The sequence below is a fragment of the Erythrolamprus reginae genome, chromosome 4 (assembly GCF_031021105.1).
Source record: "Erythrolamprus reginae isolate rEryReg1 chromosome 4, rEryReg1.hap1, whole genome shotgun sequence".
Taxonomy (NCBI): Eukaryota; Metazoa; Chordata; class Lepidosauria; order Squamata; family Dipsadidae; genus Erythrolamprus; species Erythrolamprus reginae.
In genome coordinates, this window is record NC_091953.1 from 46,340,366 (window position 1) to 46,355,880 (window position 15,515).

The 15,515-nt window shown below is 40.2% G+C and overlaps 1 protein-coding gene across 3 annotated transcripts in view; it reads left to right on the top strand.

Annotated features, from left to right (window-relative positions):
- Positions 1–15,515, top strand: part of LOC139166533 (programmed cell death 1 ligand 1-like) — a 75,555-nt gene that overhangs the window by 10,046 nt on the left and 49,994 nt on the right. Inside the window, exon 2 of one of the 3 annotated variants that reach the window (XM_070750222.1) lies at positions 2,271–2,344. The exons of the other annotated variants lie outside the window; for them this stretch is intronic. The gene's annotated coding sequence lies outside the window, so the exon portion shown is untranslated. The remainder of the gene's footprint in view (positions 1–2,270; positions 2,345–15,515) is intronic. 3 annotated transcript variants of the gene reach the window in all.

Below are 15,515 nucleotides of genomic sequence, written 5' to 3' on the forward strand. Positions count from 1 at the left end.
CAGCCCCAAAAGATAATAAAAACAGTGGTTTGGATTATGTTAAAGCCATCTATTCTATAATTCTGTTCTCTCCATAAGCACAATGTGAATACAAGGTTGTTGATCACATGTTGGAGATATTCACTATCCCTAATGCTAATTAACCACAATGCTATAGCCATTGTGATTAATAGCTCAAATAGTCTTGTTCTCTATTAATGTGTTTGCTCCTTTGCTCAACTTATTAATTACTACACCCTGTAGTAGTAAATTAACCAGGTACCATATGATCTAATATCTCTTTTAGGTGTTTTAAATTTTCTACTATTCAACCTCAAAGCTTCAAGAAGAGGAATAGAACACATTCTAGCCCTTTCTCTTGCAGTATCAGTTTGTACACTTGACATCATAATTACTTTTAGTTACTTTTCATTCCTTAAGCAAGAAACACTAAATTTTGCAAACTTTCCTTACAGACTTGCTCCAGACGTTTTGGTTTCTCTTTTTTGCACTTTTCCCCACTAGCTCTGCAAGATGCTTGAGAAGTACATTGGTCAGAATAGTACACAATATTCCAATTGTGATTAGTAATAGAGTTGGTGGTGATAAGCTTCTTCTATGTGGCTGGCTGTGGCTTCTCCCCTTTCCTATTTAACATCTGCACGAGGCCTCTAAAATAGGTCATTTAATCGCAAGGGTTGCAGTACCATCATATGTTGATGAATATTCAATTATACATCTCAGGCAGGCGCGCCAGGTAGATAATGGCATTCAGGTGTTTATCCAGTAGTACCTGAAGACTGAAAGTCTGGGTGGAGAGGAATTAGCTTAGACAACTCTGGAATGCAGTGGCTTTGCATCCTTGTCCATCTGCCCCAGCATGCAGTGGATTGTCATCCTCAATTTTCTATAGAGCAGCACTTCATCAAAGGGAGGGGGAGAACAATTTTAGGGTCTTCTTGAAATTATGGTTCCTTCTCAAGAAGCATGTGGCAACCATGGCTAGGGGGAACCTTTTCCCAGGTTTAGCTTGTGCATCAATTGTGTCTTTTCCTCCACTAAGTAGCATTGCTCCCTATTACTCACACCTTAATTATCTCTTGGTTGGATGACTGAAATGCCCTCTATCTGGGGATGTCTTTGAAGACCACTTGGAAATTACAACTGAACCTGCATGTAGTGATGTGGGTCTTTCTTTGACAAGTGGACCAGGTGTCCACTTGATTGATTTTTGCAGCCTTATTTGAAAAGAAACCATCACAAAAATAACACATATGGTAGAAAAACATGCTCTTTCTAATGAAATAAAAATGAAGATGATTGATGGTGAGAAAACAACTCTGTTTCATCACCTTCAATCATCTTGAAGATGATTGAAGAAAGAACCATTTAGAATTTTAATGGTGATAACCAGCACCTTGAATTGCACTTGGAAAGCTACCAGAAGCCAAAGAGCAGCAAGGTAATATAGGAAGGACATTAAGTACCCAGAACTGTACATGGGTCATTCTTTGTCAAGTGGACCAAGTGAAATTGAAGCCTTATTTGAAAAGAAACCATCACAAAAACTACATATATCTATCATATATGTAGTTTTTGTGATGGTTTCTTTTCAAATAAGGCTTCAATTTCACTTGGTCCACTTGACAAAGAATGACCCATGTACAGTTCTGGGTATTTCATGTCCTTCCTATATTACCTTGCTGCTCTTTGGCTTCTGGTAGCTTTCCAAGTATAATTCAAGGTGCTGGTTATCACCATTAAAATTCTAAATGGCAGAGAATCAGATTATCTACAGTACAGGACTGCTTCTCCTTGAAGGTAACCGTCCATCCTATCAGGGTGGGTTTTCCATGTTCATTCCCTTAAATATTGCCATCTAATGAGACCTAGGAAATGCACATTTTCTATGACTGTCCTGACCCTATTGAAAAATGTCTCTCTGATATTTGGAGGCTCCACCCTACTAGCCTTCTAGAAGGATATGAAGATGGTGTGAAAACCATCAAGCATTGGGCTAGATAGAAATGACTCTAGCAAATGGTGCTATAGATGAGATATAAGCGCTATGGAGTTCAGTTGGTTATAGGTATTCTTTTAATGAATTTCATTGCGAGCTGCCTGGAATTGTCACATACAAGATACAGATTTTCTAAATGAATGAATAGGACCGGCAAGTTGGGATGTTAGTTGACTGTTGGGAAGCACTGAACCCAGCAGAGCAGAGATCAAGCATAGAGTCACTGTGCAACTGCAAAAGAGGTTGGACTGACCCTCCCTAAATTCCTTAGGGGTTTATCTAATCCCAAGAGAATCCTGTCGGACTGGAGAGATTCCTGTACCGAAGGCAGAACATAATAAAGGGGTGAGTACAAGTGCACTAGAGTGCCTTCCGTCCCCTGTCCTATTGCTCTCCTATATCTCCTATACCTTTCTTCTATTCCTATATTTCTTCTTCTATTCTTTCATTGATATGTTCTATTACTATATCTTCTTTTCTGTTATTTCTTAGATATATTTTACTATGAGTATCTCCTCTATAACCTTCATCATGTATTTTACTATGTGTATATAGATATATACCCACTAAAACCCTCATTGTGTATTGGACAAAATAAATAAATAAAATAAATAAATAAAAAAGTAGTTAGCTAAAACTCTGCCTTTGGTCTGTCTGAGTAATCATATCTGATATTAACTCATTGACAAATCTTTGTCAATTATTTTGTATAGATTTTGTTCGAGACAGGTTTTTTAACCCATTGTTAATATTCATTTTATATTTTTAAAAGCGTTAGCTGCTGATCACCATATTAATGATTTAAATATAAAAATAATATTTGTTACCTAATAACCAACATCAAACTAAAATTCAGTAAACCCATGGGAAGAACACCATCAATCCCAGCACACGGATATCAACAATACTGGTCATATAGAAAAGAAACAATACAGAACCATCTCCTAGGCAAACGAATAAACTAGCCAACAAGATATAAATTGTTTGCAAAACAAAATTGGTCCACAAGATCATTTTATCCAAATTTTTGCAAAGTCCTGCCACCTAGTGAACCCTATTTCTCCAGAGTTCCTACACAGATGGGTTGATCTCAATAAATGAAGGATTGGCATCCAAACACCAAACTTGAAAACTTCAGTGCTACATACCAATCCCTAAGCTGCAGATATTTATCTCTTTCTCTCTCCCTTCCTCCTTCCCCCTGTCATTGTCTCTCTCCCTCCCTTCACACGCACACATACACTCACACAGAGAAATATCCTGTGATAGAATTTTCTTTAAACCTTTAATCACCCATCGCAATTGCTTGGGGATTTCCCAGAGCATGAATAGAAAACTTGTGAGCAGTTGTGAACAGAAATTCTCCACCTATCTGTAATTAGTTTTACTATCCCTTTCATATGCTTCATATATGGTAGAAAGATTATTATTTTTCATGAAATTAACTTTTCCAGAAATCAGTGCAGTCTGGACTAAATGTTGCTTGTTATTTGTGTCCTTATTGCCATTGGGAATCTACAGTACCTTTCCATCAATATGGGATAGAGCATGTCTAGGGTTAATTTAGGAACTAAATTAATTGTTGCAGAATACAGTATATTGATCTTTTGCACTTTCTCTTCCTCTCCTATACCCAACACACGCCCTGACATCTATAATGGCCAATTCTAATCTCTTCCCACCACCAGTCTAGATCAAAAGATGTTTTTTTCTGTCATTGATGGCAAAAGCAATCTTCCCTGCAGAGACATTGGTAGGAGGCTTTACTGTTATCTCTACCCGTCTCTGATCAAAATCACTATTTACCTCCAGAGCTTTCTGGGGAAGCAGGAAAAGCTTTGATTTCTCCACGTAACACCATCACCCCAGATCTTGATGTCTCACAGCTAATAGTATTGTAGTGGGAAAGAACAAATTCAATCCTATTAACTGAGTGACTTTTAGCTAATCACGATCTCATAGACCAGTGATGGCACGGAGCCATGTCTGCTGGCACATAAGCCGTTGCCCTAGCTCAGCTCCAATGTGCATGGATGGGCTGGCCAGCTGATTTTTGGCTTGCACAGAAGATCTAGTAGGGTGTTTTTGGCTTCCGGAGAACCTCCGGGAGGATAAGGGAAGGCGTTTTTACCCCCTCCTGGCTCCAGGGAAGCCTTTGGAGCCTGGGGAGGGCGAAACATGAGCCTCCTGGACCCACCAGAAGCTGGGAAACAGGCTATTTCCAGCCTCCAGAGGGCCTCCAGGGGGTGGGGGAAGCTGTTTTTACTCTCTGCAGGCATTGAATTATGGGTGTGGGCACTCGTGCATATGCGATAGGGCGCACACATACACTGTTTTAGCACTCAAGGGAAAAAAAGTTCACCATCACTATCATATACCAACATAGGGTTGTTGTGAGAAAAGAAAAATAAGAATAGCTACCCTGAATTGCTTACAAAAGAAATAGATGTAATTTTTAAAAATCTGTAAAAGGTGAATAGAATCTATATGGTATATAAAAATGACTGAAAGCTGTGACTGAGTTGTTCATTAGTCAGATAACTTTAAGCCTTAAGAAAAAATCTTTCCTCAGTTACATTCTATAAAATAAAGTTTTTCAAACTGAGTCTTTCAGAATCTTAAATGTTTTGTGAGAAATTGCTGTGAATCCAAGATAAAGATGACAATAATGAAGAAGAAATAATATTGCTTGAACATGTCCAGGACATCCATAAGCAATTGATTGTGAGTCACTGGACATTAATATGTTTCATTAAATCTTTAGCTACTGAAGTAATTGCGAGAGTCAAGTTTTAATTTTTGTATACTGGAAATGTTAATTTTGCATTTACAATAAACAATTTACTTAAAATAAGTATTTTGGACAATAATTGAGACATTTGATTTGTGAAACTATTATAACTTTAATATACTATATAAATACAGTATATTTGACCAAATAAACTACAACAAGCAAAACCTATTGCTATTTTATATCATTAGTAATTTCCCTCTTGATTAAAATTTCAGAACATTTTTAACAAATTCCATAACCTGAAAAGTTTATAAATCCTTGTATAGAGCAATATTTAAATAAGCTGCCATTGCATTATTCTTGTTTTGCTTAATGCAAAGCATGAAATTCTGGTAAACTACGGACGTTTTTATCATTTTCACCTACTCCAAATGAATGTTCATACAGTATGTTTTCATTTTTGTAGCTTTTATATTTCTGTACTGTTCAAAAAAATAAAGGGAACACTCAAATAACATATCCTAGATCTGAATGAATGAAATATTTTCATTGAGTATTTCATTTGCATAACTATTCCATTTGCACGACAGCATGTGAAATTGACTGTCAATCAGTGTTGCTTCCTAAGTGGACAGTTTGATTTCACAGAAGATTGATTTACTTAGAGTTATAGTCTGTTTTTTAAGTGTTCCTTTTATTTTATTTTTGAGCAGTGTATATGTGTATGTGCATGATCATGTGCGCATGCAGTGGCTCAGCAGTTAAGACACTGGACTTCCCAGCTGGAAAGTCAAGATGTGAACATCATTTGACAGAGTGAATTTCCTTTACTTGCCCCAGCTCCTGCCCACCTAACAGTTCGAAAGCAGGCACATGTGACTACATAAATAGGTACCACTTCAGAGGGAAAGTAACAGTGTTCTGTGTGTCTTGGCTATAGTCATGCTGGCCACATGACTACAGAAATGTCTTTGGACAATGCTGGCTCCCTAGGCCAAGAAACAGAGATGTGCACCACCCTCTAGAATCAGACATAATCGGACAGGGGAAACATTTGTGTGTGTGTGTGTGATCACACACAAACACATATAAATATAGTACAGTGTTCCCTCGATTTTCGCGGGTTCGAACTTCACGAAAAGTCTATACCACGGTTTTTCAAAAATATTAATTAAAAAATACTTTGCGGTTTTCCCCCCCTATAACAAGGATTTTCCCGCCCGATGATGTCATATGTCATCGCCAAACTTTCATCCGCCTTTAATAAATATTTTTTAATAAATTTTAATAATTAAACATGGTGAGTAATAATCTAAATGGTTGCTAAGGGAATGGGAAATTGCAATTTAGGGGTTTAAAGTGTTAGGGGAAGGCTTGTGATACTGTTCATAGCCAAAAATAGTGTATTTACTTCCGCATCTCTACTTTGCGTAAATTCGACTTTCGCGGGCGGTCTTGGAACGCATCCCCCGCGAAAACTGAGGGAACACTGTATTTGAAGTCAAAATGAAAAACAGCTAGTCAGTTCCTAGCTGGTAAATGGCAATTAATGACAGACCACAAGTCAAATGGACAAGATAGCTGGCTTTTCTTCCTTTTGTCAGTGAGCAAGGAGTAAGACATGCTTCTATGCCATCTGATTATGGGCAGTGATACCACACTGCAAAGCTCCAGGGCTCACCTGCAGCAAGCTCTTGGAGGGGGGGGGGAATCTATGTGGTCACTAGGCGTTAAAAACAACCTGATGACCTGCAATTATTCTATGGAGGCAAATACGTGCAGGTGCATGCTAATCTTCCTTATTTCTTTCTATATTTAGTTGCTTTCTTGTAAACTTTATCTCCTTGCTTTCTTTTAGAAATAGTATACAACCTCCTGTTAACCTCCTGTGATGCAAATTAGAGGGTAATGACTGCTCAAAGCACCTGACGATTTCCTCTGGTATTTGGAGAGGAAACTTGTTGTGCTGCACGGGAAAGGAGATCTAATCTCACCACTCACACATCGCTCCAAAGGTCTCCAGGGGTTAGAATATCTTCAAGTTTATCAGATTCAATTTAATCCAAATCAGACGCTCTAGGTATGCACTTGAAAAAGCAAATGTGGTTTCAAAGAAGATCCTTCCTGTGTAAATTTTGGTAACAAGAAAGAAAAGCATGGAGTTTTATTTATTTATGAATTTATTTATTCAATTTATATGAACGTTCATCTCAAATTAATATCTCTAGGGGAAATTATTATGGGAAAGCACATGGAGCAGGAAATAATGCCCCTCCTATATACAATGATATAATAAATTAGAGCACCGGTAAGTTATTTTCCACTCTAGTGCAATAACCATACTTCCTTTCAGGATGTCATATTCTAATTCAGGTGTCTTTGGTACACTTGAATTATTTTATAAAAAATGTTATAAAAATTTTATTTTATAAAAAATGTTTTTAATTCTGCAAAACATGAGGCGAAATATTCTTAATAGCCTGCTGAATAATTTTGTGTTTGTGTTTTCTTTAGGTTTAGAAAACACTTTAGGTTTTTCTTTAAAACATTTTTAACTTTCTGTAGAATTATCGGATTATCTCAATACATTGGTATCTCTACTTACAAACTTAATTTGTTCCATGACCAGGTTCTTAAGTAGAAACTTTTGTAAGTAGAAGCAATTTTTCCCATAGGAATCAAGGTAAAAGCAAATAGTGTGTGCAAACCAACTAGGAAAATCCAAAACTTTAAGGGTTTTTTTTTTAAAGCCACAGGGCGGACAAAGCAGAGGTGAACGCAGTAGGAGGAGGGACAAGCAGTGGCAGTCCCAATGAAGCAAGGCGAAAAGAGCCTCTCTTGGGTTCTGTGAGTCCTTGCCTCCCGATTTTCTCCACTGCATTCTGATCATTTGCCCCACACCTTTCTCCTCTCTTGGGCTCTATGAGTCCACCTCTCGCTGTCCTTCTTCCCACTCTCTTCACCTCGGTATACTAACAATAAAAGATTTAAGTGCCAAAGCCCACTGCAACAACATAGCCAAGAAGGCTTCAAGAGTTGTAAACCTAATCCTACATAGCTTCTGCTCTGGCAATCTCACACTACTTACCAAAACTTTTGCCAGACCCATCCTTGAATACAGCTCATCCGTTTGGAACCCATATCGCATCTCAGACATCAACACACTTGAAAATGTCCAAAGATACTTCACCAGAAGAGCCCTTCACTCCTCCACTCGAAACAGAATACCCTACGAGACTAGACTTTCAATCCTGGGCCTAGAAAACCTAGAACTAAGACGCCTTAAACAAGATCTAAGTATTGCCCACAAGATCATATGCTGCAACGTCCTGCCTGTCGGCGACTACTTCAGCTTCAACCACAACAACACAAGAGCACACAACAGATTTAAACTTAATATTAACTGCTCCAAACTTGACTGTAAAAAATATGACTTCAGTAACCGAGTTGTCGAGGCGTGGAACTCATTACCGGACTCCGTAGTGTCATCCCCAAACCCCCAACACTTTACCCTTAGATTATCCACGGTTGACCTATCCAGATTCCTAAGAGGTCAGTAAGGGGCGAGTACAAGTGCACTAGAGTGCCTTCTGTCCCCTGTCCTATTGCTCTCCTATATCTCCTATGCCTTTCTTCTATTCCTATATCTTTTCTTCTATTCTTTCATTGATATGTTCTATTACTATATCTTCTTTTCTATTCTTTCATAGATATATTTTACAATGAGCATCTCCTCTGTAACCTTCATCATGTATTTTACTATGTGTGTGTGTGTGTGTGTGTGTGTATGTATGTATGTATATATATGTAGATTGTTCTGATTTCGGGTTTTGCCTCTTGTAATATTTTGAGTGTCTATGCGACGTTTCGGTGAAATCACATTCACCATCATAAGGCTGAAGTTATAAGCTTCGTGCTGCTGTAAATATAGTTTGTTTGCAACTGCCATTTGTTCCTTATATATAGTGGTGGGGGTGGAGATTTGGTTTGAATGTAGCAAATAGATTGGGTGGCTATGTTTTAATGATTTGATTGTTTGGTGGAATCACATTTAGTTGAAGGATTGACATGGTGATGATTATGATATGTTTTTTTGTTTAAGGCTGGTTTCCAAATCTCTGGTAGGCGGGATGTGTCATCTTGTTTGTTCATGCTGAGGGGGTGTTTTTCTATCTCTATGGCTTCCATGATAATTCTTTTGTATACATTTTCTGTTTTGGAAAGTAATTTAGTTCTTTCAAAGTCAATTTCATGCCCTGTTTTTTTTATGTGCTGGACAAGGGAGGAAGTTTTTTCTTCTTTTTTGACTGCATTCTTATGTTCTGCATATATATATATATATATATATATATATATATATATATATATATATATATATATATATATAAAACAAATATATATTTGTTTTCGTAGATTTTCACGGGTATATGTATGTAGATTGTTCTGAGTTCGGGTTTTGCTCCGTGTAATATTTTGAGTGTCTATGCGACGTTTCGGTGAAATCACATTCACCATCATCAGGCTGAAGTTGTAAGCTTCGTGCTGCTGTAAATATATGTACTATATATTTACTATATTTACAGTAGCACGAAGCTTACAACTTCAGCCTGATGATGGTGAATGTGAGTTCACCGAAAGGTCGCATAGACACTCAAAACATTACACGGGACAAAACCCGAAATCAGAACAATATATATATATATATATATATATATATATATATATATATATATATATTTGTTTTCGTAAATTTTCACGGGTATATGTATGTAGATTGTTCTGAGTTCGGGTTTTGCCCTGTGTAATATTTTGCATGTTTATGCGACGTTTCGGCGAAATCACATTCACCATCATCAGGCTAAAGTTCCAATCTTTGTGTTGTTGTAAAAATTTTACAACAACACAAAGATTGGAATTTTAGCCTGATGATGGTGAATGTGATTTCGCCGAAACGTCGCATAAACATGCAAAATATTACACAGGGCAAAACCCGAACTCAGAACAATCTACATATATATATATATATATACAGTGATCCCCCGTTTATTGCGTCCCCAACCATTGCGAACAGGGTACTTCGCTATTTTTCAACCCGGAAGTCAAAATACCATCTACGCATGCGTGCCCGTTTTTTCTATGGGCACGCATGCGTAGATGGCAACCGGCTTCCCTGGGTCTTCCCCCTCTTGCTGGCGTCAGCGAGGAGTTTCCCCACCGCCCACGCAAACTCCTCGCTGCTGCCCGCCCTTCGCCCGCCCACGCGGTTCATTCTCGCCGCTTTCGAGCTGAGTCCTGAAGCGAATTCGCTCTAGGACTCAGCTCGAAAGCGCGGAGAGCCAGCGTGGACAAGCCGTTCGCTAGCGCTGGCTATCGGCGCTTTTGAGCTGAGTCCGGAAGAGAATTCGCTCCCGGACTCAGCTCGAAAGCGCCGAGAGCCAGCGCGGAGGAGCCGAAGATTGGGGGCGGCGCGGCTATTTTAAAATGTCGCCGCCGGCATGGGGGGCTTGCCAGCACCCCCCGGACCCCCAACCCGGGTTTGTCGGGCTGCTAGGAAGCCCCCCATGCCGGCGGCAAACAGCCGCGCCGCCCCCAATCTTCGGTTCCTCGCTAGCGCTGTGGGAGTAAAAACACCATCTGCACATGCGCAGATGGTGTTTTTACTTCCGCAGCGCTACTTCGCGAAAACCCGCTCGTTGCGGGGGGTCCTGGAACGGAACCCTCGCAACGAGCGGGGGATCACTGTGTATATATATATATATATATATATATATATATATATATATATATATATATATGTCACATGTTTAAGCTGAATTTGAAAATTAAGGGAGACTAGGATAGATCTATTTCGGCCTTATTTTGGCCTCATCAGCTAGCCATACCCACTGGGACTTGAACCTGCAACCTTTGCCTTGTAAGGCAGAGAATTATCCTCTAGGCTACAGTATCCAATCCCTTCAGCTCTGTACCAGGGAAGGGTTACATTTTGTGTCGAATCACCCTGGTATATTGAAGGAACATCACAGCTCCTTTTTTGCCTCTCGGCCCAACCCAGGGCCATTTCCAAGGCAGTTAATTTTATTGATAGCCGACAATTCTATCTGTATGTGTCACATGTTTAAGCTGAATTTGAAAATTAAGGGAGACTAGGATAGATCTATTTCGGCCTTATTTTGGCCTCATCAGCTAGCCATACCCACTGGGACTTGAACCTGCAACCTTTGCCTTGTAAGGCAGAGAATTATCCTCTAGGCTACAGTATCCAATCCCTTCAGCTCTGTACCAGGGAAGGGTTACATTTTGTGTCGAATCACCCTGGTATATTGAAGGAACATCACAGCTCCTTTTTTGCCTCTCGGCCCAACCCAGGGCCATTTCCAAGGCAGTTAATTTTATTGATAGCCGACAATTCTATCTGTATGTGTCACATGTTTAAGCTGAATTTGAAAATTAAGGGAGACTAGGATAGATCTATTTCGGCCTTATTTTGGCCTCATCAGCTAGCCATACCCACTGGGACTTGAACCTGCAACCTTTGCCTTGTAAGGCAGAGAATTATCCTCTAGGCTACAGTATCCAATCCCTTCATACATACATACATACATACATACATACACACACACACACACACACACACACACACACATATATATACACCCACTAAAACCCTCATTGTGTATTGGACAAAATAAATAAATAAAATAAATAAATAAAATAAACCTTGCTTTGTCCGGCTTGTCACCTCTCCCATTCTTTTTGCCTTCGTCAGAGTGCCACCCCTCACTGTCCCTCCCCCTACCCTGTTCGCCTTGCTTCGTCTGCCCACCACCGCTTCCCCTCTTGCTGTCCCTCTCTGCAGCAGCAGCAGCAGCAAAGAGAGAAGCGAGGGTTCGTAAATAGAAAATGGTTCGAGAGAAGAGGCAAAAAAATCTTGAACACCCAGTTCTTACCTAGAAAGGTTCGTAAGTAGAGATACCACTGTATATGGTTAAATGTGTTGGAAGCTTACAAGCCATCAACTAATTGTTTGCAATATTGCTTTTGCTTTGTTTTCATGCATCTGTTTCATTTCTGGTTGTTCGAATTGTGTTGGTTTTATTTTATTTTTGCACGCTTAGTTTTCCTCTAGAGTTCTTTGAGTTTGTCATTAATACTGTTAATAATGTTCTTAAATGTGCTTGACGCTGAGAATCTTCCTCTTTTTCTATACATGCTTCCCCTTTCAGGCTAAAATATGTGTTAGTTTCATGGAAAATAAATTTACTCTGAAAATAATTGATCAGATTTTAAAGAAGTTCTAATGGGATTTAAGGTTAATGCTTTGAAATCACAGTCTTGTACATCCTCAATAATATACTGACTCATCTCTATCATTTTGTTTGTTTGTTTGTTTATTTACTTACTTACTTAGTTTGTTTGTTTGTTTGTTGATTGATTGATTGATTGATTGATTGATTGGATTTGTATGCCGCCCCTCTCCGCAGACTATCATGCAGGGATATTGAATAGTTTGTCTTATCTCTTGTCAAATACAGTGATCCCTCGAGTTTCGCGATCTCGATCTTCGCGAAACGCTATATCGCGATTTTTAAAAAAATATTAATTAAAAAAAACCCCACTTCCGCGTTAGGCTTCAGGACTTAGCTGGGAAGCGGCGCGGCTGTTTTAAAAGGTCGCAGCCGGCCTGGGGGGCTTCCCAGCACCCCCCGAACCCCCAACCTGGGTCTTCCCGGCCGCCCACGCAAAGGGGAAACCCCGGCTCCTCGCTGATGCCCGCCGCTCGCCCGCCCGCCAGCAAGAGGGGGAAGACCCAGGGAAGGTTCCTTCGGCCGCCCAGCAGCTGATCTGCTCGGTAGCGCAGCAGCAGCGAGGAGCCGAATCGGGGTTTCCCCCTTGCGTGGGCGGCGGGGAACGCAAACTCCACCATCTACGCATGCGCGGCCATAGAAAAAAAAGGGCGCGCATGCGCAGATGGTGTTTTTACTTCCGCAACCCTACATCGCGAAAAATCGATTATCGCGAGCGGTCTTGGAACGGAACCCTCGCGATAATAGAGGGATCACTGTACTGAAAATATTATGATCCATTTTATTCAGTATTCTCAGAACTCACGGTAAAACTGGTTTCTAAAAATTGTCTGTAGTTAATATAAATACATGTCCTACAGCCTGTTAATGTTTTTAAAACATCCAGACAATATAAGAGTTTAGATAAAGGAATAGAAAAAAAATTAAATGAAAGATTCAACAGTTAGTTCAGTTTTGGAAAACAGAAAAGCACAGAAAAACCTTTCTGAGCTTTTATAGTTTACAGAAGAAAACTTGCAATTTGTCCCCTTATTATTTAAAAAGATAACTTTTCTGTCTCAAAGATGGTTTTTCAAAAGGCAGTTGAATTGGGGGGGTTTCCCTTGAGGAAGAAGAAGAAAACATTTCATTTCTGATCCAAGAAGCTTCATAAATTCTGATGGTGAAAAGGATGGTACCTATCACTTTAAAAAAAAAGGAAGGGAAAAAACAGTCCAGGGGTTTTTTTTGAAAAAGCACCTTTGAGACAACTAAGATTAGGTGACTGAGAATCTTCACAGACAGATAATTTTTCTGTTATTGAAGTAGATCAAAGCACAAACAGTTCTCAAATTACATTATAATGCTATCTCTTCATATCAAACAAGAAGATACTCTCTTTTTTAAAAAAAGATTAATTCTACAATAATATCTAGTACATGGCAAATATTTTACAACAATACTGGGAGAGTGACTTTTGCAGCTTGTCTTGATTATGTATTTTGAGATTTGAAGGCTCTGACCCTCTTAGCTTTCTGGGAGGTAATTAAAATCTGCCTTTTTTCCAGATATCAGTGCTAGGATGTTAAGAGTGCCCAATATATCTTTTTCAATTTTGTGATAATGATATAGTGTCTCGCTTTTTTTTGTACTGAATCATTTTTAATGTTAGTCAGGATTATGAGTTACACATTCTTGTTTTCTTCCAAATACATGAAACCGCTGGGTGAGATCATCCGAGGACACGGAGTAAGTTGTCATCAGTATGCTGATGACACCCAGTTGTACATCTCCACCCCGTGTCCACTCAGTGAAGAAGTGGAAGTGATGTGCCAGTGTCTGGAGCCTGTTAGGGTCCAGATGGGTGCCAACAGGCTCAAACTTAACCCCGAGAAGACAGAGTGGCTGTGGGTTCTGCCTCCCAAGGGCAATCCCATCTCTCCATCCATCACCCTGGTGAGGAACTCTTGACCACCCCAGAGAGGGTCCGCAACTTGGGCGTCCTCCTCGATCCACAACTGACTTTAGAGCATCATCTTTCGGCTGTGGCAATGGGGGCGTGTGCCCAGGTTCGCCTGGTGCACCAATTGTGGCCCTATCTGGCCAGGGAGTCTCTGCTAATGGTCAATATGGTCTTATCACCTCGAGGTTCAGCTGCTGCAATGCTCTCTACATGGGGCTACCTTTGAAGAGTGTACGGAAACTGCAAACTGTGCAGAATGCAGCCGCGCGAGCAGTCATGAGCTTGCCCGGACACGTACATATTTCTCCAACACTCCACAGTCTGCATTGGCTTCCAATTGGTTTCCAGACTCAATTCAAAGTGCTGATTATTCCTCCCTGGGGGGGAATTATTGCCCCCCTCGGAGAGGGTCCGCAACCTGAGCGTCCTCCTTGATCCACAGCTGACATTGGAACATCATATTTCGGCTGTGGCGAGGAGGGCGTTCGCACAGGTTCGCCTGGTGCACCAGTTGCGGCCCTATTTGGACAGGGAGTCATTGCTCACAGTCGCTCATGCTCTCATCACCTCGAGGTTCGACTACTGCAATGCTCTCTACATGGGGCTACCTCTGAAAAGTGTTCAGAAACTTCAGATTGTGCAGAATGAGGCCACAAGAGCTATTGTGGGCTTACCTAGGTTCGCCCATGTTTCTCCAACACTCTGTGGCCTGCACTGGCTGCTGATCAGTTTCCAGTCACAATTCAAAGTGTTGGTAATGACCTATAAAGCCCTACATGGCATCGGACCAGAATACCTCTGAGACCGTCTTCAGCCGCCAGGCATGGGGGAATTGAGACATTTCCCCCCTAGGCTTATATAGTTTTATGTATGGTATGCTTGTGTTTTTATATGTATATGTATGGTTTTATATGTATGGTTTTATATAATGGGCTTTTAGATATTTTTCTTCTTTTAAATATTAGATTTGTTTATTGTATGCTGTTTCTTATTGTTATAAGCCACCCCGAGTCTGCGGAGAGGGGCGGCATACAAATCTAATAAATAATAACAATTATTATTATTATTATTATTACTATTATTATTATAACCTATAAAGCCCTACATGGCATCGGGCCAGAATACATGTGGGACCGCCTTCTGCCACATGAATCTCAGCAACCGATCAAGTCCCACAAATTCGGCCTTCTCTAAGTTCCGTCAACTAGACAATATCATTTGGCGGGACCTAGGAGGAGAGCCTTCTCTGTAGGGGACCCGGCCCTCTAGAATCAGCTCCCCCTGGAGATTCATACTGCCCCCACCTTCCTCGCCTTCCGTAAGAGTCTTAAGACTCACCTATGCCCCCAGGCTTGGGGCTATTAGATTATGCCCCCTGGCCAATAAATGTGTTGAGAGAATGCTGAGTGAATAGAATGACTGTTTTTTATGGTTTTGGGGGTTTTTTAGACTTTAAATTAATTAATTTTATTTAAGATACTGTATATTGTTTATTATATGTTGTAAGCCACTTGTAGTCCTCAGAGAGGGATG